The following is a 24,203-nucleotide window of genomic DNA, read 5'->3' as shown; positions in this document are numbered from 1 at the left end:
TTGTATAGGAAGTGGAGGTGTTACTGGAATCCAGACACTTTTCACTACATGGACATCCCAAATAATGGCTTAACAGGTGCATCACAACAAATGACTTCCATTTTAATTTTTAAAATAGACATAGTGGAAAATAAGAGCCATGTACCTATAAATAGTAATACACATTTACACATATAAATATATGCATATACATTTATATACACATATTTATGTGGGAAAAATCTTTAATGATTTTATAGTAATTGTAATGCCTTATATACTATTTTCTTTGAGAGTTACACTGCATATTTCATACCAAAATTCCACAAATTTAGTAATGGAACAAAAAAGACAACAGATACATAATGGACACATCTTGTAGAAAATGGAAGGACAAGTACAGAACTCCAAAAGTCAACACATTTCCATTACCATTCAAATATACTAAGAAGATTGGAGTGAGTTGAAATAAGAGGAAGATTTGGGGGAGACATGTTTCTTTATCTTCATCTCAAGATGAGCAAACACAATCTGAAAAAATAATTCCAGATTATAAATATTTCTATTAAAATAGTGTCATCATGGTAGACTTATACATAAAAATTTTTATAGTTCAAGTTAGTATCACTGTATTAATCCAGCTTCATTGACTGGAATGAAAAAAAATTATTTTTCTACTTTTGTTTTGATGGCAGCTGAAGTATGAAGTGTCTTCAAACTGTTTAGGGAAAGTGTGTGTTTTGAAAAAAATTATTCACTGTGTTCAAAACTTTTTGCACCAAGATGAACTTTTAATTTTGTTTTCCACTTTTTGAAATTCCTTTGTATATTCATCCAAATGCCTAAGACTTCAGCTTTTCAAAATAAGTATTCTAATGATTTTTAGTGAAAATATACAAGCATGGTCAAGTCACTGTTTCTCAAACAGCTCTTGTGCTGACTGTTGATGTACAATGTAATACTTTATCCATTTTAGTATTTTTTTTTGTTCTAGTACCATTGGTTGAACTCTGTAATTAACACACAATTATTCTTAGGTGTTTAAATTTTAACTGAAAAGTGATCCCTGTTAGGAATTTGGAAAACATTATGCTGAGTGAAATAAGCCAATCCCAAAGGGACAAATACCACTTGTTCTCCTTGATAGGTGACAACTAACTGAGCACCAAAAAGGAAACCTGTTAAAGTGAAATGAACACTATGAGAAACGGTGACTTGATCAGCCCTCACCCTGACTGTTGATGAGCAACTTGATATGTTATCCCTCTTAGTATTTTTTTTGTTTGTTCTACTTAATACTTTTGGTTGAATACTGTAATCAATACACAATTCTTCTTAAGTGCTGAAACTTAACTGAAAAGTGATCACTGTTAAATATAAGAGTGGGAATAAGAGAGGGAAGAGATGTGCAATTCAGGACATGCTCAAGCTGACTTACCTCAAACGGTAGAGTTAGAAACATATGCAGGTGCTTGGTATAATTGGAGCTATTTTATTTATTACTTTACCTGGACAAAAAGACAAATAAAACTATAGGTAAAATTCAATTTCACAAAATTGCCTTAAAATAAAAAAATTTGAAGAGGAAATAGATTCTTCAATTCATCAGTGGTTATCCAAAATATTATTCTATTTATGGAAACTATCTCTAACTTATAATAGATCCCATGTGTATATGACCAGATATCACACATTAAAGGCTACGAGGTACCAAAATATTCAGGCACTTCGTTAGCAGGAGCTACATCACTGGAATGTTCAAAATCTGAAGCTAAGAAAATGTATCGATGTTTATATTCATAAAACAAGGATGAAAAATAACTTAGGTAATCATAAAACTGATTCAGAGAATGGTATCTTACACCCAAGTAAAGCGTTTTGTCAAATTTCATTGTGTTCACTCAATGGCAGTAGCCAACATTTTAAATGATGCTGAGATTTATTTTTATTGGGAAGGCTAAAACTTAAGGTTTCAATAGGGGCACCGGTTTGAGTCCTGGCTGCTCCACTTCCAATCCAGCTCTCTGCCGTGGCCTAGGAAAGCAGTAGAAGACAGCTCAAGTCCTTGGGCCCCTGCACCCACGTGGGAGACCTGGAGGAGGCTCCTGGCTCCTGGCTTCGATATACTTCCAGTGTTGTGATAAAAGCCAATGTTTTCAAGCACAGAGGGAAAAGGGGTAATGAACAAAACATGTTTTTTTTTTTTTCAGTTTAAGAGTAGAAATCAGCTTACAGGGTGTCAACATAATGGCCTCCATTCATAGTTACTATTAAATAAAGATTAAATGTTAAATATTTAGCATCAAATTTCTAATCTGAAGGAAAACTTATATATTGTCATATCTTGCACTTAATAGTTTTCCTTTTCAAATATTTTAGAGATTTACACAGAACTGGAAAATATTCCCATTTTTATTTACATTCTTCCTTTCATTTATTGATGGCTTTCAACAATAAAGCATCTTCGCTTCGAAGCGTTCTTACCCCAAAATTAATCTACTACTCCAAGAAAAAGATTCTATAGTTTTGAGACTTTTAAATTGTTCAACATTATCCTTAATCTTTGAGATGCAACAGAGTATTTTTTTCTACTCTAAAGAAAATACTAAAATAGACAACTCAGTAACACAGAAATGAATAGTAAAACACAATGATGGAATATCTAGGAAAAATTACAATATGATGCACAATCAGTTTGAGTAAGATGTAACTTAGAGTTTAACTTTCAGTTTATTAAGTGCACTGTGAACCTGTCATTCTACAATGCCAGGCATATAGACAAACACTGTTCCACAACAAATGTTTTATGAGTTGGTAGCTATAAATAAAATATTTGCCATTCTACAAAAATCTAATATAATGCAACATCTAATAAAATTCATGTCCCCAAATCATGTCCTGTTTTGGATTAAGTTCTGATTTTTAGGAAATACATACTTATATTCACTAATTTGAAAGAACATACTTACAATATATATTGTATATCCCCCCCACACACACACACAAAAAAAACTAGCATTACACCGATTAATCAATTTTAGTTATTTTAACTGAAAGTGGGCAGTTTATACCCTGTTGCCACACTGCTTGGAGAACAATCAAATGCATTGGAAGCCAAGCAATTGACACTATTTATAGACATTCTCAGAACCACCTACTTTGTACTGATTGTTTTAAGCACCACTGTAAACTTTCGATTTTTAAGAGTCCCTTTGAAGATGTAGCAGATGTTGGCTTGCTAATCATGCTGGAAAGCATAGCGGGTTCAAAGTTACAAAAATGTTAACATATATAAATTAGTATTAAACTTGGTTATTTTCAATTGTCAATAAACTATAATGAAGGCCTAAAGTCCATAAATATTTGTTTCTGAACCCTTAAGCTTCTATGATTTGTACGTGTGTGCATTCATGTGTGTTTGTGAAAGGGAAATGCATATAAACGCGTACTGGGAAATGTTACACATTGTACTTTTAGCATCATTACTGTGAATACAGATGCGAGGTTTATAAATATTTGGGTGCTTTTCAATATTTCTAGTGATTCAAATGCTGTTAGAATTTAGCATGGTCATTAACACTACATGTACAGTTCAGTGTTAGATTCAGGCATTCAGACTTTACCATAGTTGTATGCATCATGTTCACTCTCCACTATAACTAGACAGTGATTATAAACTTTATGACCAAATGCACATGATCTCCCCAATGCATGATCTGCATTTTACTTAACACAATTTCAATTTTCCAGAGTTCAGAAATCAACTTCATTGTAGGTTTTAGAAATATTAGATGGAGCAGGGGCAGGCCCTATAGGGCGAGGAGGGAAGCGGGGTCCCGCACTTGAGGGCAACAAGGGGAGCTGGGCCCAGGCCCTGGAGGGCAAGAAAGCCAGAGGGTCAGGCCCTGAAGGCGGGGAAGGGAAGGGAGCCTGGTACAGGATGGTGAGGAGGGGAGCAGGGCCTGGCCCTGGAGGGTGAGGAAGGGAGAAGAGCCTGGACCTGGAGGGTGGCAAGGGGAGCACGGACCAGGCCATGTAGGGCAAGGAAGTGAGCAGGGTCTGGCCCTGGAGGATGGAGAGGGGAGCAGGGAAGGACCACGGAGGGTGAGGAGGGGAGCAGGGCCTGGCCCTGGAGGGTGAGGAGGGCACCAGGGCCTGGCCCTGGAGGCAAAGAGGTGAGCTGGGCCTGGACCTGGATGGCGAGGAGGGCACCAGGGCCTGGCCATGGAGGGCAAGGAGGGGATCAGGGCCCAGGCCATGGAGGGCAAGGAGGGGATCAGGGCCCAGGCCATGGAGGGCGAGGAGGGGATCAGGGCCCAGGCCATGGAGGGCGAGGAGGGGATCAGGGCCCAGGCCATGGAGGGCGAGGAGGGGATCAGGGCCAATCCCTGGAGGGCGAGGAGGGGATCAGGGCCAATCCCTGGAGGGCAAGGAGGGGAGCAGGGCCCAGGCCCTGGAAGGCGAGGAGGTGAGCAGGGCCTGTCCCTGGAGGGAAAGGAGGGGAGCAGAGTAGGCCCTGGACAGCGGCAGGAGGAGCAAGGCCTGGCCCTGTAAGGCAGCAAGAGATGCGAGGCCTGGCCCTGGAAGGAGAGGAGGGGAACGGGGCCCATGCCCTGGAGGACAGCAATGCCCGTTCAAGAGGGGCATGGGGCCTGGCCCTTCAGGGCAAGGAAGGTAGCAGGGCTCGGCCCTAAAGGGCGAGTAGGGGACTACGGTCCTGCACTGGAAGGCAGCTGAGGGAGAAGGGCCCGGCACTGGAAGGCAAGGAGGGGAGCAGGGCCCGACCCTGGAGGGTGGCGGGGGGAGCAGGGCCTGGCCCTGGATGACAGCAAGAGGTGCGGGGCCTGGACCTGGAAAGCAAGGAGGGGAGGAGGTTCCATGCCCTGGAAGGCAAGGAGGGGAGCAGAGCCTGGCACTGGAGGGTGAGGAGTTGAGGAGGGCCCAGCCCTGGAGGGCAAGGAGGGGAGGGGGGTCAGGCCCTAGAATGTGGCAAGGGGAATGGGACCAGGCCCTGGAACGCAGTGAGGGGAGCAGGGTAAGGCCCTGGAGGGCGTGGAGTGGAGTGGGGTCAGGCTATGTAGGGCAGCGGGTGGAGCAGGGCAAGGCCATGGAGGGCAAGGAGGGGAGCAGGGCCAGGCCCTGGAGGGTGAGGAGGGCAGTGGGGCTCAGGCCCTGGATGGTAAGAAGAGAATGGGGCACAGGCCCTTATGGACTAGGAGGGAGGCAGGGCCCATGCCCGGGAGGCAGTGATGGCAGTGCCCGAGGGGAGTGGGGCCTGACCCTGGAGGGTGAGGAGGGGAGGGGGACCTAGCCCAGGATTGTAAGGAGGGCTGCAGGGCCCTGGAGGGCAAAGAGGGGAGCAGGGCTGGGCCCTGAAGTGTGAGTAGGGGATCAAGGCCCGACCCTGGTGGGCATCAAGGTGAGCAGGCCCAGGCACTGGAGGGCAAGGAGGGAAGCAGAGCCTGGCCCTGGAGGGTGAGGCGGGGAGATTGGTCCTGCCCTGGAGGGTGGCAGGTTGAGCAGGGGCTGGCCCTGGAGGGTGACAAGAGGAGCAAGTCCTGGCCCTAGAGGGCAACATGGGGAGAGGGTCCATGCCCTGATTGGCAGCGATGCCTGTTTATGAGGCCTGGGCTCTGTTCCCCTCTTCACCCTCCAGGGCCAGGCCCTTCTCTCCTCAGGAACAGCCATCACTGCCCTCCAGGGCATGGGCCCTGCTCCCCTCCTCACCTCCAGGGCCTGACCCCACTCCCCTCCTCTTTCTCCAGAGCTGGACCTTCCTCCTCTCCTCACCCTCCAGGGCCTGGGGCCTTGTGCCCTCCTCACCCTCTAGGGCCAGGCCCTGTTCCCCTCAGGCATGGCCATCGGGCCCTGCAGGGCATGGGCCCAGCTCCCCACTTCACCCTCCAGGTCCAGGCCCACTCTTCATGCCGCCCTCCAAGGCTGGACTCTGCTCCCATTCTCACCCTCAGGGCCAGGCCCTGCCCCTTTCAGACATGGCCATCACTGCCCTCCAAGGCTTGGGCCCCACTCCCCTCCTCACCCTCCAGGGCCAGGCCCGCTCATCTTGCCGCCCTCCAGGGCAGGGCCCTGCTCCCCCGCTGCCCTCAAGTGCAGGACCCCACTCCCCTCCTTGCCCAAGAAGGCCGGGCCCCACTTCCCTCCTCGCCCTCCAGGGCCAGGCCCTGCTCCACTCTCCTCCCTCCATGGCTGGCTGGGCCCTGCTCCCTTTGCCGCCCACCAGGGCCAGGTCCTGCTCCCCTCCTAGCCCTCCATGGCCCTGCCCTGCATACCTCCATGCCCTCTAGGGCAAGGCCCCACTCCCCTCTCTCATGGCCCTCACTTCCGTCCTGGGCATGGGCCATGCTCCCCTCACTGCCTTCCAGTGTCTGACCCTGCTCTCCTCCTTGCACTCCAGGGCCAACCCTGCTGCCTTCCTCACCCTCCAGGGCTAGGCCCCGCTCACATGTACACCCTCCAGGACCTGGGCCCACTCCCCATGATGCCCACCAGGGTCGGGCCTCGCTCTGCTACTCAGGCTCCAGGGCCCAGCCCTGCTCCCCTCCTCACCCTCCAGGGCCAGCTCTGCATCCCTTCTACCATCCCAGGCTAGGCCCCCCTCCCCTCCTCGCCCTCCAGGGTCAGGCCCCACTCCCCTCTGGCACGGCCATCACTGCCCTCCATGGCATGGGCTCTGCTCCCCTCCTCGCCCTCCAGGGCCTGAGCCCCGCTGCCCTCCTCACCCTCCTTGCCATCCATGCTTGCTCCCCTGCTTGCCATCCATGGTGCTGTCCCCTCCATTCGTTGCCCATCAGAGCTTGACCCCACTCCCATCCACACTCTCCAGGGCCTGACCCCGCTCCCCTCACTGCCTTCCAGGGCCTCACCCAGAAATCCTCGCCACCAACCAGGGTCTGACCCTGCTTCCCTATTCACCCTCCAAGGCCTGGCCCTACTCACCTCCATGCCCTCCATGGACTAGGACCCACTCACCTCACTGCCTTCCAGGGACTGGCCCTATTCTCCTCGCCACCCTCTAGGGCCTGACCCCGCTCCCTCCCTCGTTCCCCAGGGCTGGACCATGCTCCTCTCCTTGCCCTCCAAGGCCTGGGGTCCGGTGCCCGCCTCACCCTCCAGAGCCTGGGGCCTGGTGCCCTCCTCACCCTCCAGGGCCAGGCCATGTTACCCTCAGGCATGGCCATCAGTGCCATCCAGGACATGGTCCCTGCTCCCCACTTTGCCCTCCAAGGCCGGGCCGCTCCTCTTGCCTGCCTCCAGGGCAGAGCCCTGCTCCCCCACCACCCTACAGTGCAGGACCCCAGTCCCTTCCTTGCCCTCCAGGGCTGCACCTTGCTCCCCAACTCACCCTCTAGGGCCTAGACCCCGCTCCCGTCTTTGCCCTCCAGGACCACGCCCTGCTAACCTCCTGGCCCTCTAGGGCCTGGAACCTGCTCCCCTCTTAACCCTCCATAGCCCTGCCCTGCATTACTCCATGCCCTCTAGGGTAAGGCCCCATTCCCCTCAGTCGTGGCCATCACTACCCTCCTGGACATGGGCCCTGCTCACCTCACTGCCTTCCAGGGCCTGACCCTGCTCCCCTCCTCGGCCTCCAGGGCCTTTCCTGCTGCCTTCCTTGCCCTCCAGGGCCAGGCCTGGCACCCCTCCTTACCATCCGGGCTAGGCCCCCCTACCCTCCTCACCCTCCAGGGTCAGGCCCCACTCCCCTAAGGCATGGCCATCACTGCCCTCTAGAGCATAGGCCCTAGTCCCCTCCTCGCCCTACAGGGCCTGTGCCCCATTCCCTCCTTACTCTCCAGGGCCTGAGCCCCACTGCCCTCCTTACCCTCCGGGGCCAGGCCCCGCTCCTCTTGCTGCCAAAAAGAGCCGGGCCCTGCTCCCCCTGCCACCCTCCAGTGCAAAACCCTGGTCCCTACCTTGCCCTCCAGAGCCAGGGCCTCTCCCCTCCTCAACCTAAAAGGCCAGTCCCTGCTCCCCTCCTCACCCTCCAGGGCCAGGCCCGACTCCCTCCTTGCCCTCTTGGGCTTGGCCACACTCCCCTCAGGAAGGGCAACACTGCCCTTCAGGGCATAGGCCCTGTTCCCCACCTCACGCTCCAGGGCCAGGCCCCACTCCCCTTGCAGCCCACCAAGGCTGGTCCCTGCTCCCCTCCTAGTCGTCCAGTGCCTGGCCCCTGCTCCTATTGCCCCCGACCAGGGCCAGACCCTGCTTCCCTCCTTACCCTCCAGGGCCTGGGACCACTCCCCTTGATGCCCACCAGGGTCGGGCCTCGCTCCGCTACTCAGGCTCCAGGGCCCAGCCCTGCTCCCTTCTTCATCCTCCAGGGCCAGGCCCTGCACCCCTCCTTACCATCCGGGCTAGGCCCCCCTCCATTCCTTGCCCTCCAGGGTCAGGCCCCACTCCCCTCAGGCACTGCCATCACTGCCCTCCAGGGCATGGGCCCCGCCCCCCTCCTCATCCTCCTGGGCCTGTGCCCCATTTCCCTCCTTGCCCTCCAGGGCCTGGCTCTGCTCAACTCCATGCCCTCAAGGTCCTGCCCCGCTCCAGCTCCACTCGCTGCCCTGCGTGGCCTGACCCAGTTCCCCTCCATGCCCTCCAGGGCCTGACTCCACTCCCCTCCCCTCCAGGGCCTGGCCCAGATCCCCTCGCCATCAACCAGGGCCTGACCCTGCTCCCCTATTCGCCCTCCAAGGCCTGACCCTGCTGCCTTCCTTGCCCTCCAGGGCCAGCCCCCGCTCACCTGCATGCCCTCCAGGGTCCATTACAGGACCCTGCTCCCTTCCTTGCCCATGAGGGCCGGGCCCCACTTCCCTCCTCAACCTCCAGGGCCAGGCCCTGCTCCACTCTCCTTACTCCACGGCTGGCTGGGACCAGCTCCCCTTGCCACCCACTGGGCCCTGCAACCCCTGCCTCCCTCCAGTGAAGGACCCCACTACCCTCCTTGCCCTCCAGGGCCACACCCTGCTACCCTCCTGGCCCTCTAGCAACTGGACCCTGCTGCCCTCCTAGCCCTCCATGGCCTTGCCCTGCATACCTCTACACCCTCTAGGGCAAGACCCTATTCCCCTCAGTCATGACCATCACTTCCCTCCTGGACATGGGTCCCACTCCCCTCACTGCTTTCCAGGGTCTGACCCTGCTGCCTTCTTTGCCCTCCAGGGCCTGGGCCTTCTCGCGTTGATGCCCATCAGGGTCAGGCCTCGCTATGCTACTCAGGCTCCAGAGCCCAGCCCTGCTCCCCTCCTCACCCTCCAGGGTCAGGCCCCACTCCCCTCAGGCATGGCTATCACTGCCCTACAGGGCATGGGCCCCACTCCCCTCCTTGCCCTACAGGGCCTGTGTCCCATTCCCTCCTCACCCTCCAGGGCCTGGTACTGCTCACCTCCATGCACTCCAGGGCCTGGGCCTCATTCCCTCCGCACGCTCCAGGTCCTGACCCCGCTTCCCTCCTTGCACTGCATGGCCCTGCCCCGATCCACTCGCTGCCCTCCAGGGCCTGATCCCATTCCCCTCCATGCCCTCCAGGGCCTGACCCCGCTGCCCTCCCTGCCTTCCAGGGCCTGGCCCAGATCCCCTCGCCACCAACTAGGGCCGGCCCCGCTCCCCTACTCGCGCTCCAAGGCCTGGCACTGCTCACATCCATGCCCTCCATGGCCTGGGCCCCAATCCCCTCACTTCCTTCCAGGGCCTGGCCCTGTTCCCCTCGACACCCTCCAGGGACTGACCCCGCTGCCCTGCTGGCCCTCCAGGACCTGACCCACTCCCCTCCTCGTTCCAGCGCCCGGGCCTGCTCACATCCATGCCCTTCATGGCCTGGGCCCTGTTCCTTCCTAGCCCTCCAAAGCCTGGGCCCAGTTCCCTCCTCACCCTCCTGGAACAGACCCTGCTCCCCTCCTCACCTCCAGGCCTAGGCCCTGCTGCCCTCCTCACCTCCAGGGCCAGTCCCTTCTCTCCTCAGCCATCACTGCCCTCCAGGGCATGGGCCCCACTCCCCTCCTCACCTCCAGGGGCAGGCCTGCTCCTCTTGCCAACCTCCAGGGCAGGACCCTACACCACCCCCGCCTCTCTCCTGTGAAGGACGCCACTCCTCTCCTTTCCCCGGAGGGCTGGGCACTGCTCCCCTCCTCGCCCTCTAGAGCCTGAACCCTGCCAGCCTCCTTGCTTTCCAGGGAAGGGCCTTGCTCCCCTCCTAGCCCTCCAGTGCTGGGCCCTGCTTCCTTCCACACCTTCAGGGCCTGGGCCCCACTCCCCTTACTGCCCAGCAGGGCCTGACCCCGCTCCCCTCCTTGACCCCCAAGGCCTGGCCATGCTCACCTACGTACCCTCCATGGACTGGGTCCCGCTCCCCTCACTGCCTTCCAGGGCCTGACCCAGCTCCCCTCCTTGACCCCCAAGGCCTGGCCATGCTCACCTACATACCCTCCATGGACTGGGCCCCGATCCCCTCACTGCCCACCAGGGCCTGACCCTGCTCGCCTCTTTGCTCTCCAGGACGTGGCCCTTCTCACATCCATGCCCTCCATGTCCTGGGCCCCGTTCCTTCCTAGCTCTCCAGAGTGTGGTCTCAGTTTCCTCCTCACCCTCCAGGACTGGACCCTACTCCTCTCCTCACCTCCAGGGCCTGGGTCCCGCTCCCCTCCCTTACCTTCCAGGGCCTGGCCCAGATCCCCTTGGCACCAACCAGGGCCTGACTCTGCCCCCCTCCTCACCCTCAAGGACCTGGCAATGACACATCCATGCCCTCTATAGCCTGGCCCTGTTCCCTACTCACCCTCCAGGGCCTGGGTCCTGATCCTCTCACCACCCTCCAGGGCAAGGCCCTGCCCCCTCCTTGCACTCCAGGGCTGGGCCCCCTCTGCTAATTGCACCCAAGGACCAGGCACTGCTCCCCTCCTCACCATCCTAGGCAAGGCCCCACTCCTCTTCTTGCCCTCATGGCTCAGGCAGTTTCCCCTCCTTGCCCTCCAGGGCTTGGCCCCCATCCCCTCTCACCCTAAAGGGCCGGGCCACGCTCCCCTCATCGCCCTCAACAGCCTGTACCTAGCTCCCTTCTACACCCTCCAGGACCAGGCCTCACTCCCCTCCTCAACCTCAACAGCCTGTACCTAGCTCCCCTCCTCGCCCTTCAGGGCTGGGCTCTGCTCCCCTCCTCACAGTCCAGGGCTGGACCCCACTCACCTCAGGAACATCACTGCCCTCCAGGATATTGGTCCCGCTCCTCTCCTCACCCTCTATGGCCAGTCCCCGCACCTACTGCCACCCTCCAGGGCCAGGCCCAGCTGCCCTTGCTGCCCACCAGGGTCAGGCCCTGCTCCCCTCCTAGGCCTCCAGGGCCTGGCCATGCTCCCCTCCTCACCCTCCAGGGCCAGGCCCTACTCCCCTCCTCACCATCCTGGGCCAGGCCCCACTCCCCTCCTCCTCCAGAGCCTGGGAGCTGATCCCCTCACTGCCCTCTAGGGCCAGGCCCTGCCCTCTCCTTGTCCTCCAGGACCGGCCCCCCCTCCCCTATCGCAATCATGGACCAGGCCCTGCTCCCCTCCTTGCCTTCCAGGGCCTGGGCACTGCTGCCTTCCTCACTCTCCAAGGCAAGGAATGGAGCAGGTCTCATATACTGGAGGGCATGATGGCCATGCCTGAGGGGAGTAGTTCTTGACCTTGGAGGGTGAGGAGGGGAGCAGGGACAGAACTTGGAGGGCAAGAAGGGGAGCGGAGTCAGGCCCTGCTTGGTGGCAAGTGGAACGGTCCATGAACTGGAAGTGGAGAGAGAATGGGGCACAGGCCCTGGAGGGCGAGGAGGGGAGCAGAGCCCATGCCCTGGAGGGCAGTGATGGCCGTGCCTGAGGGGAGTGGGGCCTGACCCTGGAGGGTGAGGTGGGGAGGAGGGCCTAGCCCAGGATTTTAAGGAGGGGTGCGGGGCCTGGCCCTGCAGGGCAAAGAGGGAGCAGGGCTGGGCCATGGAATATGAGAGGGGAGCGAGGCCAGACTCTGTGGGCATCAAGGTGAGCAGGCATAGACCCTGGAGAGTGAGCAGGGGAGCATGGCCTGGCCCTGGAGGGTGAGGAGGGTGCTGGGTCCAATCCTAGAGGGAGTTCAGGGGAGTGTGGCCCAGCCCCTTAGGGCAAGGAGGGGATGGGGCCCAGGCCCTGGAGGGTGAGGAGGGCCTGGGCCCTCCAGGGTTGGCTGTTCCTGAGGGGAGAAGGTTCCGGTCCTGGAGGACGAGGAGGGAACTGGGCCCAGGCTCTGGAGGGCTAGGAAGAAACGGGGCCAGGCCATGGAGGGCGTGGATGTGAGCAGGGCCAGGCCCTGAAAGGCGAGGAAGGGAACGCGGTCAGGCACTCTAGGGCAAGGATGGGAGTGGGGACAGGTCCTGGAGGCTACAGAGGGGAACAGGTCCAGGTCCTGGAAAGCAATGAGGGGATTGGGGCCCAGGCCAATGATGGCATGGATGTGAGCAGGGCCAGGTCCTGGAAGGCGAGGTGGGGAGTGGGGCCTATGCTCAGCAGCGCAGTGATGCTCTTCCTGAGGGGAGTGGGCCCTAGCCTGGAAGGAAGTGAGGGGAGCGGGACCCAGGCCCTGGAGGGCGAGGAGGGGAGCAGGGCCCAGTCCCAAGATGGCAAGGAGGGGAACAGGGCCAGGCCCTGGAAGGCAGTGAGGGGAGTGGGACCCAGGCCCTGGAGGATGAGGAGGGGAGCGGGGTCAGGTCCTGAAGGGTGGCGAGGGGAACAGGGCCAGGCCCGGGAAGGCAGTGAGAGGAGCGGGACCCAGGTCCAGGAGGGCGAGGAGGGGAGCAGGGTCAGGTCCTGGAGGGTGGCGAGGGTAGAGGGGCAGGCCCTGGAGGCTGGCAAGAGGAACTGGGCCAGGCCCTGAAGGCAGTGAGGGGAGTGGAACCCAGGCCCGATGGGCCAGAAGGGGAGTGGTGTCCTGCACTGGAGGGCAGCAGGGTCAGAAGGGTCCAGCCCTGGAAAGCTGCTAGAGGAGCAGAGCCAGGCCCTGGAGGGTGAGGTGGGGAGTTGTGCCCATGCCCTGAAGGGCAGTGATGCCATTCCTGAGGGGAGTGGTACCTAGCCCTGGAAGGAAGTCTGGGGAGCAGGACCCAGGTCCTGTGAGGAGGGGAGCGGGGTCAGGCCCTGGAGGGTGGTGAGGCGAACAGGGATAGGCCCTGGAAGGCAGTGAGGGGATCAGGGCCCAGTCCAATGAGGGCATGGAGGTGAGCAGGGCCAGCCCTGGAGGGCAAGGAAGGGAGTGGGGTCAGGTCCTGGAGGGTGAGGAGGGAAGCAGGGTCCCAGGTCCTGGAGGCCGAGGAGGGGAGCGGGTTCAGGTTCTGGAGGGCGAGGAGAGGAGAGGGGTCAGATCCTGAAGGGTGGCGAGGGGAACAGGGCCAGGCCCTGGAAGGCAGTGAGGGGAGCGGGACCCAGGTCCTGGAGGGCAAGGAGGGGAGCAGTGTCCTATACTTGAGGGCGGCATGGGGAGCAGGGTCCGGCACTTGAAAGTGGCAAAAGGAGTGGAGCCTGGCCATGGAGGGTGAGGTGGGGAGCAGGGCCCAGGCCCTTAAGGTCAGTGATGCCCTTCCTGAGGGGAGTGGGCCCTAGCCCTGGAAGACAGTGCGGGGAGTGAGACCGAGGTCCTGGAGGGTGAGAAGGGGAGCAGGGCCCAGTCCCAAGAGGGCAAGGAGGGGAGCGGGTCCCAGGCCCTGGAGGGCAAGGATGGGAGAAAGGCCTGACCCTGTGGGGTGATGAGGGGAGCTGGCCTGGCCCAGGATGTCAAGGAAGGGAGCTGGGCCTGGACCTGAAGGGAGAGTTGGGGAGCAGGACCCAGGTCCTGGAGGGCAAGGAGGGGAGCAGGGTCAGGCCCTGGAGGGTGGCTAGGGGAATGGGGCCAAGCCCTGGAAGGCAGTGAGGGGAGGGGAACCCAGGTCCTGGAGGGTGAGGAGGGGAGTGGGGTCAGGCCCTGGAGGGTGAGGATTGGAGAAAGGCTTGACCCTGTAGGGTGATGAGTTCACCCGGCCCTGGAGGTCAAGGAGATTGGGGCCTGGCCCTGGAGGGCGAGGAGGGGAGTGGGGCCCATGACCTGGAGGGCAGTGATGGCCGTTCCTGAGGGGCGTGGGGCCTGGCGCTGGACTGTGAGGAGGGGAGCAGGGCCCAGCCCTGAAGGGCTAGGAGGGGTGTTGGGCCCAGGCCATGGAGGTTGAGAGGAGTGGGTCCTGGTTTGGAGGGCGTGGAGGGGAGTTGGGTGAAACCCTGTAGGGCGAGGAGGGGAGCAGGGCCTGACCCTGTAGGGTGAGGAGGGGTGCTGGGCCCAGCCCTAGAGGGTATTGAGGGGAGCGTGGCCCGGCCCTTTAGAGCAAGGAAGGGATGAGGCCCAGGCCCTGGAGGGTGAGGAGGGGAGGCTGGCCTGGCCCTGGTATGCAGCATGGGGAGCAGGACCCAGGCCCTGAAGGCAAGGAAGCGAGCAGGGCCCAGCACTGGAGGGCTAGGAGGGGAGCAAGGCCCTTCCCTGGAAGGCAGGGAGGGTAGCAGGGTCCAGGCCCTAGAGGATGAGGAGGGGAGCAGTGCCTGCACCTCTTGGCCAAAGAGGGGAGTGCGGTCCTGACTGGAGGGCAGCGGGGGAAGTAGGGCCCTGCCCTGGTGGGCCAAGAGGAGCAGGCCTGGCCCTGGAGGGTGGTGATGGCTGTTCCTGAGGGGAGAAGTGCCTGCCCCTGGAGGGTGAGGAGGGCAGAAGGGCCTAGGCCTGGAGGTGAGGAGGAGAGAAGGTCCCAGTCCTGTAGGGTGAGGAGGGGGCAGGGACTGGCCCTTGCGGGCCTCGAGGAGATCAGGTCCCAGGCCCTGGAGGCGGAGGTGGGGAGGAGGGCCTGGCCCAGCATGGTGAGGAGAGGAGTAGGGTCTAGCCCTGGGGGGCAAGGAGGGAGCGAAGCATGGCCCTGGTGGGCAGCAAGGGGAACACAGCCCAGGCCCTGGTGGGCAAGGAAGTGAGAAGGGTAAGGCCCTGGAGCACAACAAGGGGAGTAGGCCTGCACTGGAGGGCAGCAGGGAGAGTAGGGCCCTGTCTTGGCTGCAGAAAGAGGAGTGGGCCTGGCCCTGGAGGGTGAGGAGAGGAGCAGGGTCAGGCCCTAGAGCATGAGGAGGGGGCAGTGCCTGGCCCTTGAGGGCCGCGAGGGGATCAGGTCCCAGGCCCTGGAGGGGGAAGTGGGAAGGAGGGCCTGGCCCAGGACGGTAAGGAGGGCATGGCCTTGGTGGGCAGCAAAGGGAGCACGGCCCAGGCCCTGGTGGGCAAGGAAGTGAGAAGAGTAAGCCCCTGGAGTGCGGCGAGGGGAGCAGGACAGGGCCATGGACGGCATAGAGGGAAGCAGGGTCCCGCACTGGAGGGCAACAAGGGGAACAGGGCCCAGGCCCTGGAGGGCGAGGATGGTAGCAGGGCCCGACCCTCTAGGATGAGGAGGGGAGTTGGGCCTGGACCTGGAGGGCCAGGAAGGGACCATAGCCAAGGCCCTGGAGGGCTAGGTGGGGAGCAGTGTCCAGCACTGGAGGGTGGTAAGGGGAACGGAGCCAGGCCCTGGAAGGCAGTGAGGGGATCGAGGCCCAGTCCGTGGAGGGCATGGGGTTGAGCAGGGCCAGGCCTTGGAGGGCACGGATTGGAGCGGGGCCCAGGCCCTGTTTGGCAAGGAGGGGAGCAGGGCTCAGGTCCTGGAGGGCAAGCAGGGGAGCAGTGCCCGGCGCTGGAGGGCCAGGAGGGGAGCGGTGTCCAGCTCTGGAGGGTGGCTAGGGAAGCGGGGCCTGGCCCTCGAAAGCAAGGAGGGGAGAAGGGTCCAGGACCTAGAAGGTGAGGAAGGGATCAGGGCCCGGCCCTGGAGGGCAAGGAGGGAAGCTGGGTCCTGCACTGGAGGGCAGTGGTGGGAGCAGGGTCTGCCCTGGTGGGCAGAAAAGGAGCAGGGCCCAGGCTCTGGAGGGCAAGGAAGTGAGCAGGGTCAGGCTCTGGAGGGCTGCGAGGGGAGCAGGGCAGGGCCATGGAGGGCATAGAGGGAAGCAGGGCCCCGCACTGGAGGGAAATTAGGGGAGTGGGGTCTGGCCCTGGAGGGTGAGGTTGGGAGCAGGGCCTGACCCTGGAGGGCGGGGAGAGGAACGGGGTCCAGGAGCTAGAGGGTGAGGAGGGGAGCAGAGCTGACCCTTTTGGGCAAGAAGGGGAGTGGGATCTTGCACTGGAGTGGGGCGGGGGAGTAGGGCCCTGCCCTGGAGGGCAGCAGGAGGAGCAGGCCTGCCCCTGGAGGTGAGGAGGGGAGTGGGACCATGCCCTGGAGGGCAGTGTTGGCTGTTCCTGAGGGGAGAAGGTCCTGGCCTTGGAGGGTGAGGAAGGCAGCAGGGCCTAGGCCCTGGAAGTGAGGAGGGGAAGAGTGTCTGGTCTTCGAGGGTGAGGAGGTGAGCGGGGCCTGGTTTGGAAGGCATGGAGGGGACCTGGGTTAGGGCCTGGAGGGTGAGGAGGGGAGCTGGGCCCAGACTTGGAGGGCAAGGAGGGAACTTGGCCCAGGCTCTGGAGGGCTAGGAAGGAATGGGGGCCAGGCCATGGAGGGCGTGGATGTGGAGGGCAAGGAGGGGAGCGGGGACAGTTCCTGGATGGTGAGGAGGGGAGTGGGGTCAGGTCCTGGAGGGTGATGAGGGGAGTGGGGTCAGGTCCTGGAGGGTGAGGAGGGGAATGGGGCCAGGCCCTGGACGTTGGCGAGGGGAACGGTTCTAGGCCCTGGAAGGCAGTGAAGGTATCGGGGCCCAGACCTGGAATGCATGGAGGTGAGCAGTGTCAGGCCTTGGAGGGCGATGCGGGTGGTGTGCCTAGGCCCTGGAAGGCAAGGATAGGAGCAAGGCCTGACCCTGTGGGCTGAGGAGGGTGCTGCTGGGCCCAGCCCTTGAGGGTGTTGAGAGGAGCATGACCTGGCTTTTTAGGGCAAGGTGGGGATGGGGACCAGGCCCTGGAGGGTGACGAAGGGAACTCAGTGGCCCGTGAGGGCAAGGAGAGGATGGGGGCCTGGCCCAGGACTGTGAGGAGGGGAGCTGGGTCTGGTCCTTGAGGGCAATTAGAGGAGGGGGGCCGGCCCAGGAGGGCAAAGAGGGGGCAGGGCCTGGCCCTGGAGGGCTGGGAGGGGATCAGGTCCTAGGCCCTGTAGGCGGAGGTGGGGAGGAGGGCCTGGCCCAGGATGGTGAGGAGGGGAGTAGGGTCTAGTCCGGGAGGGCGAGGAGGGGAGCGGGGCATGGCCCTGGTGGGCAGCAAGAGGAGCACAGCCCAGGCCCTGGTGGGCAAGGAAGTGAGCAGGGTAAGCCCCTGGAGCACAGCAAGGGTATCAGGGCGGGGCAATGGAAGGCATGGAGGGAAGTAGCATCCTGCACTGGAGGGCAGCAAGGAGAGCGGATCCGGCCCTAGAGGAAAGGAGGGGAGCAGGGCCCAGGCCCTGGAGGGCGAGGAGAGGAACCGGTCAGGTCCTGGAGGGTGAGGAGGGGAGCGGGGTCAGGCCCTGTAAGGCAGTGATGGGAGCAGGACCCATGCCTTGGAGGGTAAGGAGGGAAGCGGGTTCAGGTCCTGTAGCACAAGGAGGGGAGCAGGTTCCAGGACCTGGAGGGCGAGGATGGGAGCAAGGCCTGACCCCGTAGGGTGATGAGGGGAGCTGGCCCAGCCCTGGAGGTCAAGGAAGGGAGCGGGGCCTGGGCCTGGAGGGTGAGGATTGGAGCGGGGCCCATGCCCTGGAAGGCAAGGAGGGAAACTGGGCCCAGGCCCTGGAGGGCGAGGAGGGGAGCGGGTCAGGTCCTGGAGGGCAAGGAGGGGAGCAGGGTCCTGCACTGGAGGGCGAGGAGGGGAGCAGGTCAGGTCCTGGAGGGCGGCAAGGAAAGCAGGGCAGGGCCCTGGAGGGTGAAGAGGGGAGCAAGGCAGGGCCCTGGACAGCGAGTAGGGGATCGGGGACTAGGCCCTGGAGGGCAAGGAGGGGAGCAGGGCAGGGCCGAGGAGGTGAGGAGGGTACGGGGCCCAGGCCCTGGAGGCTGCGGTGGTGAGCTGGGCCAGGCCTTCAAGGGCAAGGAGGGGAGCAGGGCCCAGGCCCTAGAGAGCGAGGAGGGGAGCAGGGTCTTGCCCTAGAGAGCGAGGAGGGGAGCAGGGCCGGGCCCTGGAGGGCAAGGAGGGGAGCCGGGTCCTGCACTGGAGGGCAGCGTGGGGAACGGGGCCCAGGTCCTGGAAGGCAACAGGTGAGCTGGGCCCGGCCCTGGAGGTGAGAGATCTGAGCCTGGATCACGGTTCACCTATTTTAGACTGGGCCTCCATCTTGTTATTTGGGCCTGATAGCCACCCTCCAGGCCAGACACCACTCCCCTCCTCACTCACCAGGGCCTGGGCCCTGCTCCCCTCAGCGCCTTCCAGGGCCAAACCCAGCTCCCCTCCTTGCCCTAAAGGGCCTTGGCCTGCTCCTCTGCTTGCCCTAAAGGGACTGGGCCCTGCTCCCCTCCTTGCCTTCCAGGGCCAGAAAATGCTCTCCTAAGGTGCAGACCTCCTCGCCCTCCAGGGCCCGGGCCCAGCTCAGCTTGCTGCCTTCCAGGGCTGGAGGATGCTCCCCTCACAGCCCTCCAGGTCCGGACCCCGCTCCCCTCCTCACACTCCAGGGCCTGGGCCTTGCTCCTCTGCTCGCTCTCAAGGGGCTTGGCCCCACTCCCCTTCTTGCCATCCAGGGAATGGGCCCCGCTCATGTCATCACCCTCCAGGGCTGGACCCCGCTCCCTTCCTCGCTATCCAGATCCTGGGCCCCGCTCCCCTCCTCACTCTCCAGGGACGGCACCACTCCCACCTCACACTCCAGGGCCAGTGCTGTGCTCCCCTCACCGCCCTCCAGGGCTGGGCCCTTCTCCCCTCTTTGCCCTCCAGGGAGTGGGCCCCGCTTCCTTTCTAGCCCTCCAGGGCCTGTGCCATGGTCCTTTGCTTGCCCTCCAGGCACTGGGTCCTGCTCCCCTCGTTGCCCTCCAGAGCCCAGCCGGGATCCCCTCCTCACCCTCCAGGGCCTGGGCCCTATTTCCTCCTCACCCTCCAAGGCCTGGGCCCTGTTCCCTCCTCGCCCTCCAGGGCCATACCCTGCTCCCCTCCTCACCCTCCAGGAAATGGGCCCCACTCCCTTCATCGCCCTCCAGGGACTGGACCCCGCTTCCCTCCTTACCCTCCAGGGCCAAACTGTGCTCCTCCTCTAACCTTCCAGGGACTGGGCCCCACTCCCCTTGCCACCCTCCAGTGCCGGACCCTGCTCCCCTCCTCGCTGTCCAGGGATGGGTGCCACTCCCCACCTCGCACTCCAGGGCCTGTGCCCTGCTCCCCTAGCCACCCTCCAGGGCTATACCAGGCGCCACTCGCTGCCCTCCATGGCCAGACCCCACTCCATCCTCACCCTGCAGGGCCTGGGCCCTGCCCCACTTCTCTCCCTTCTGGGAGAGACCCCACTCCCCTCCTGGCCCTCAAGGGCCTGGTCCCTGCTCCCCCATCACCCTCCTGGGAGTGGGCCCTGCTCCCCTTGCAGCCCTCCAGGATCAGACCCTGCTCCCCTCCTCACTCTCCAGGGCCTGGGCCCTGCTCCACTCCTGGCCCTCCAGGGCCTGGGCCCTGCTCCACTCCTCGCCTTCTTGCCAAGCTCTGCTGCACTACTCACCCTTCAGGGCCTGGCCCCGCTCCCCTCCTCACCCTCCAGGGTCTGGGTCCAGCTCCCTTCATCGCCTTCCAGGGCCAGACCCCGCTGCCCTCCTTGCCCTCCAGGACCTGGCCCTGCTCCCCTCTGGCCCTCTAGAGCCTGGGCCCACTCCCCTCCTTGCCCTCCAGGGCCTGGCCCTGCTCCCCTCTGGCCCTCCAGGGCCTGGGCCCCACTCCCCTCCTTGCAATCCAGGGGCAGACTCTGCTCCCCTCCTCAGTCTCCAGGGCCTGGGCCCTGCTCTACTCATGACCTCCAGGTCCGAAGCCCGCTCCCCTCCTCGTCCTCCAAATCCTGGGCCTTGTACCCCTCCTTGCCCTTTTTCATTTTACCTGCTCTGACTCCCCATACTGAAGGCCTCAATGAACGCCCATGCAAATACAGCCTGTTCAGGCTGCACTGCTTCACTCTGCAGTCTGTTCATCAGGAACTCCATGCAGTCACTGCCACAATTCTCCTGCTTCTTAAAGTTGTTCTGACCCACAGCTGATTTTAATTTCCTCCCACTCTACCTCGTTAATGAGCTCTACCCTCTTCCCCCCAGCCCTCCAGCCCACTACTCTCCTAAGATAGAGAATCTGCAACAATCTTGCCTCACTGCCAGCCATTCACATCCTGTCTTCCTACCAGGTGTGAGAAGAGCAATTTTCAACTAGAAAAAATTATATCCCTCTCTTTTTTTTTTTTTTTTTTTGACAGGCAGAGTGGACAGTGAGAGAGAGACACAGAGAGAAAGGTCTTCGTTTTGCCATTGGTTCACCCTCCAATGGCCGCCGCGCCCAGCGCGCTGCGGCCGGCGCACCGCGCTGATCTAATGGCAGGAGCCAGGTGCTTCTCCTGGTCTCCCATGGGGTGCAGGGCCCAAGCACCTGGGCCATCCTCCACTGCACTCCCTGGCCACAGCAGAGAGCTGGCCTGGAAGAGGGGCAACCGGGACAGAATCCGGCGCCCCAACCGGGACTAGAACCCGGTGTGCCGGCGCCGCAAGGTGGAGGATTAGCCTAGTGAGCCGCGGCGCCGGCTGAACTATATCCCTCTTAAAACCTATCACTATTCATGAATTCTATCGATTCAGATGTAAGCAATTATTTTATTTCGCTCTCAACCATTCAGAGAACATACAGATGTATGCACATATGACATTCCTGATGGATGTATCTAAAAATAAATTTCTATTTAATATTAACCTATGAAAACAGATCATAACAATATGCTCCTGAATTATTTGGAAACAGATTCACTAAGTAGTTTCTATACAAGTGTTACCTATTAAATCTCCTTTTTATAATTTCTTTCAGTGCTAGTTGCTTATAGCATTCATAAAAGTATATAATCTTGTGGCCAGCACTGTGATGTAGCAGGTAAACACATCACCTGCAGTACTGGCATCCCATACGGGTGCAGGTTTGAGTCCTGGGTGCTCCACTTCTGATCCAGCTCTCTGCTATGGCCTGGGAAAGAAGTAGAAGATGGCCCAAGTCCTTGGGCTCCTGAACTCCCATGGGAGACCCAGAAGAAGCTCCTGGTTTCTGGCTTTGGATCAGCTCAGCTCCAGCTATTGTGTTCATCTGGGGAGTGAACCAGAAGATGGAAGACCTCTCCTTCTCTTTCTCTTTCTCTCTCTCTCTCTCTCTCTCTCTCTCTCTCTCTTTCTCTGCCGCTGCCGCTGCCTCTGCCTCTGCCTCTCTGTAACTCTGACTTTTAAATAAATAAATAAATCTTGAAAATATAAATCATCTAATATGGTTTCCTCCTCCTATCTTGAATCTGAATAAAATGTGAATGTGAATAAAACATAAGCTGGACAGTGGCCATGGGGTAGGGGATGGAGGGAGAGTTGACGAGGTCAAGGTGGGAAGGCTAGGTTAACACTGTGACTCGCAGGGTTTTATAGTAACAGATTGCTGGTTTACTCACTGTACAGGTCCATCATTTGTGGCAGGGGACTCTGCTCACAGAACTCATACTATCTTTGTTACCCAGGCGTGCCAAGCAAGAATAGTAGAATCCTGTCCCATGATAGCACAAGGAAAAGGGAACATGGTAACACAAAACCTATCCCTTTCAACTTCTTCCTCACATGGCTCTCCTTAGTCAACACAAGTTAGTCAAGCCTAACCTACACCTGGGAGGGGAAGTGGCTGCTGATCAAGTGTATCTTTTTAAAATTGAATTTATTTCTTTGTATTGCAGATCAAAAGCAACAGCAAGAGAAAAAGGGAGAGAGAGATTTTCCAACTGCTGGTTCACACTCCAAATACCCGCAACAGCTGGGACTAGGCTAGGCCAAAGTCAGGATCCAGGAACTCACTCCACAAGGGTGGCAGGAACTCAAAGACTTGGACCATTTTCTGTGTCTCCTGGGCACATTCATAAAAGCTGGAAAAGAAGAGTGGCAGGGACCCAAACTAAGCATTTGATACGGGACATGGGCACTGTAAGTATTGACTTAACCTACTGTGCCACTACGCTCACCCTAATAAAGTTTATTTTATGAAAGATTCTGTACGCAGCAAAACTCATGTTCAATTCATATGAATATGAATTATGAGCATGTTCTTAATTTTCTTTGTTGTTTTCACCTGAATCTTTACTGTTTCTGAAGGTAAGTTCTTTCTCTCACTAAATAAAAAGCTTAAAATTTTAAGAAAAAAAAGGACAAGTGCTAAAACTCTTCCCATACTAACCTACATAAGAATTTAGAATTCTATATCTTCCCACTGAATTGATAACTATATCATTATGAAATCTCTCTGAATATATCTAGTAATAGTTCCTGCATGAAAGTCTGTCTTGTCAGATCTCAGGAGAGTCTTCTATTCAAAATGTGCAGGTATATTTTCAACATTTTTACTCTTAAACATTTAAGGATTGTATCCTAGATAGCAAATAATTAACTGTTTTTCCATTAAATAAGAAAATTTTGATTTCTAGCTGGATCACTTAGTTAATTTACATTTAAAATTTTGTGATATGTTTTACCTGAATTTAGCATCTTACTTTGTTTCCTGTTTTAGTAGTTTCCTCTTCTCCCTCATTTTGAATCTATACAGTTTGTTACTTAATTTCCTCTCCATTGGTTTGTTGGTTATGTATTCCTTAATTATTTTTGTGGTTACCCTAGCAATTGTCAGATTTACTGCTGACTTATCATCAGTATTTCAAATTTACTACTTTTTACAACACTAGAATCATATTTACTGTAATTGTTTCACTTTCATCTTTTTTCCATTATCAGAATTTAAATTATACACATTTTGAACAATCCATGTGATTGCTTTCTAAAGTCAATAACTTAAATTTACCCCTACATTTAATCCTTCTGTTGTCTATCATTCCTGCTTATATTGTTTTGCTTTTATCTTAGATTGTTTTTCTTCTGCCAAAAGCAAAACTCTTTTAAGAATCATTTTCATACAAATTTCTTGCCAAGGTATTTTTTTAAGATTCATTTATTGTCTGAGAATAAGCAAGACAATGAAACAGATATAGATTTGATAGATAGATAGATATGTAGATAGGTATATAGATAGATGGCAGATCATCCGATAGAGATAGAGAAAGAGAGAAAGAGAGAGAGCTCCCAATCTGGTAAGCAATTTAAATGACTACAGTGATTGGGGTTGTGCCAAGCCAAAGCCAGGATCTGAAAGCCTAGTCCAAGTCCCCATATGTGTTGCAGGAACTCAATTACTTGAACCATAACCTGTGCCTCACAGGGTCTGCATTACTAGGAAGCAAGAATCAAAAGCTGTAGGTGGGTATTGAATCCACGTACTCTGGGGTGGAATGTGGGCATCTTTACTGGCCTGTTTAACTGGGAGACCCAACACCTTGCCCCACTGCACTTTATTTGGTACATAAACCTATGTACAAGAGAGGTTTTCACAAATTTGATGGAAAACGCATATTTTGAAAAATGTACATGAATTCCAAAGCTACAGCAAAATAACTATTTTATTACCAGTTCTACACAAAATTTTTGAAGTTCACTGCTATTTTGCCTTCCTTGGTAAAGTTTACTCTTGCTTGTACACTTCTAGGTTCCTCTAGTGCTTTCTTCACCTTCAGTCTGTTGCTCCATGGTTTTTTTTTGTCTCTGAGAAGCTGACTCTCAGTCTCACTGCTGTACTTCAGAAAGCAACATGAGTTGAGCTTTTCGCTGGTATTAAGAGGATCTCTTACATTTCAGTTATCAATACTTGTTCTAGCTCATAATGAGATGTGGTTTTCATTGAATATATCCTGTTTACAGTTCACAATAGTTAGTAACAAGCCCTGAGGAGGGCGGACCCTTAGCCTGGTATCACAGAGGAGCTGATGAGCCTGGGGCTGCCCAGCAGGGGCACAGGAGACCTGGGGGAAGCTCAGGCCCCTCTCCCTAGACCCCAGGGCCCAGCCAGAGGCAGCTTGGGACCCTGTCTCAACTCCAGGGCTGACCAGAGGCAGCTCTGGCCTGTCTCCCTAGACTCATGGGCTGGCAAGTGGGGGACGTAGTCCTGTCTCCTGACCCCAGGGC

General features: G+C 57.4%; 1 long non-coding RNA gene across 1 annotated transcript; it reads right to left on the bottom strand.

Annotated features, from left to right (window-relative positions):
* Window positions 1–208: 208 nt before the first annotated feature.
* LOC149120405 (uncharacterized) lies at window positions 209–20,172 on the bottom strand. Its single transcript, XR_016225606.1, has 3 exons — window positions 20,017–20,172; window positions 1,418–1,487; window positions 209–510 (listed from the first exon to the last, which is right to left on the bottom strand). It is a non-coding gene; the product is annotated as an uncharacterized LOC149120405 (long non-coding RNA).
* Between the last annotated feature and the right edge of the window lie 4,031 nt (window positions 20,173–24,203).

This window comes from Oryctolagus cuniculus, chromosome 19, assembly GCF_051225735.1.
Source record: "Oryctolagus cuniculus isolate XC-2025 breed Fujian yellow rabbit chromosome 19, ASM5122573v1, whole genome shotgun sequence".
NCBI lineage: Eukaryota > Metazoa > Chordata > Mammalia > Lagomorpha > Leporidae > Oryctolagus > Oryctolagus cuniculus.
The sequence above is the reverse complement of the archived record's forward strand: the minus strand, read 5'-3'. Positions and strand labels throughout refer to the sequence as shown.